Source organism: Sinocyclocheilus anshuiensis, unplaced genomic scaffold (assembly GCF_001515605.1).
Source record: "Sinocyclocheilus anshuiensis isolate Anshui unplaced genomic scaffold, SAMN03320099.WGS_v1.1 scaffold50, whole genome shotgun sequence".
NCBI classification, from domain to species: domain Eukaryota; kingdom Metazoa; phylum Chordata; class Actinopteri; order Cypriniformes; family Cyprinidae; genus Sinocyclocheilus; species Sinocyclocheilus anshuiensis.
In genome coordinates this window covers 214,510-216,577 of record NW_015542382.1, presented here as the reverse complement: position 1 = coordinate 216,577, position 2,068 = coordinate 214,510, and the positions used below count along the sequence as shown (strand labels likewise).

General features: G+C 35.7%; 1 protein-coding gene across 1 annotated transcript in view; it reads left to right on the top strand.

The window, feature by feature from the left end:
• The window catches only part of LOC107692594 (ankyrin-2-like), a 68,081-nt gene that overhangs the window by 14,728 nt on the left and 51,285 nt on the right, over window positions 1-2,068 (top strand). The gene's annotated exons all lie outside the window — the stretch shown is intronic.

Genomic DNA, 2,068 nt, shown 5'->3' with positions numbered 1-2,068 from the left:
GGTTTTTTTTTTTTTTTTTTGCATCTGAACAGATTCTGCTGCTGTTCAGTCTGTTGCTTTTACAACATCAATAACATGAGATGCAGTGCTCGTTAAGGATGACAATGTCTTACTGTAATCTAGCACCATCTGTAGTAAAAAAAAATGTTTGATTCATATTAAATAATTTATAAGTGGTGGAATGGCACTTTACAAGAATAGAGTTGGAAATAGGGCTTGCATTTCAGATTTGTTCTGTTTAAAACCTGTTAAAATACTCATATTTATAAATCAAATGAGAGTAGTGTAGATTAATTTGTTGTCTACTATGAATTCAATTTAGGGGGGACAAAAATATGTATAAAAAGATTTTATATTGATAAAAAACAGTGCATGATTTGTGTGATATTATTTTCTGAAAATAATAAAAGTATGAGTTTTAAAAGTATGACAACCCTATTTATGAAAAGTGTAAAATCAGATTTTTGTAAATAACTAAGACAGTTGTACATTTAGCATATAAATGTGCAAAATATTGTTCATTGTAACTTATATGGTGACACTTTAGTATAGGGGCCCATTCTCACTATTAATAGTTGCTTATTAGCATGCCTATTATTAACATATTGGCTGTTTATTAGTACTTAAAGCACATATTCTGCATGACCATATTCTACGTCGCTAATCCTACCCAATACCTAAATGTAACTACTACCTTTCTAGCTATTAATAAGCAGCAAATTAGGAGTTTATTGAGACAAAAGTTATAATTAATAGTTTGTTAATAGCGAGAATTTAGCCTTAAAATATAGTGTGACCACATATTTTATAGTCTGTCCTATAGAAATCATAATTCCATTGTTCTAACCATGATAGTGAAGTGGCATCAATGGTTTCACCTGTTCCTACTATGCTTTTACAACACCATAACTATGGTTAATATATAAACAAACTACAGTACATCAAACTACAGAGATCTTAGTGTTCAGTGCTTGTCTTGGGTCTTACCTGAAGGACTCACACACAGTGGTAGATGTATGGATCTCTTGTGTGCGGTTTAACCAGCAGGTGTCAGTGTGCTGAGGTCTAAATTACTGAGGTGTAGTTGCTTTTGCAATCCAAAAGGTGGTGTAGAAGTATTTTGACCGAGAAAACACTTACTGTTGCAGTATGTGTATACTGTATTCACTCCATTATGGGGACCAAATGTCCTCACAAGTATAGTAATACGAGTAAATGCTGACCTTGTGAAAGAAAGCATTTATTTGGAAAATAAATATTTTGTAATCGTTACTGTCACTGTTAAAAGTATTTTTTTAATTACATCAATACTGTAGTTATTGAGACTATCTAGACTCTGAGAGTCAGAGATTAAGTGAGATCCTACTAAGAAATAGTTTCCTTTCTCCATAGCATCAGCAGTAGTTTAGCAGATACCATCAAATTCAGGGGGATTTATAGTACAATCCCACTGGAGCATCCTTCAGGTTTAAGTGCCTTTTTGAAGCAGTTGGGTCTTTGACTACAGTAGCTGTGTGTTGGAGCGTACCATTCCCCTCCAGGTAGATTTATATATGTGGCTTACAGTTGCCCCTGTGTATTTATTCCCATGTGTTCCTGACAGCCTCCACTGTGGTCTTCCCCAAACTCCTCCCCAGCTCAGAGCAGCACGCTATGTGCCTCAGGTGTCTCTGTAGACTTGCTGTTTGTCACACAGTTTTTATTAAAGGGGTCATATGATGCTTTTTTAAAGATCATTATTTTGTGTATTTGGTGTAACAGAATATGTTGACATTCTTTAATGTTCAAAAAACACATTATTTTTCAAATATTGTAGGTCCTCTATGCCCCGCCTTCGTTTTCTACAAAGTCCCTCCTTCCGACAAACGCAGTCTGCTCTGATTGGCCAGCTGACCCAGTGCATTGTGATTGGCCGAACACCGCAAGCACTTGTCGGAAATGTAACGCCCCTTACCATAATCACGAGCTTCATCTTTCAAAATAAATGTAAAGACAGTAAATTAGTTTTACCATCAGTTCAAGCCCGAAAGGGGAACAGAGTCGCGTGACAGACACAGTGATGAAGCTG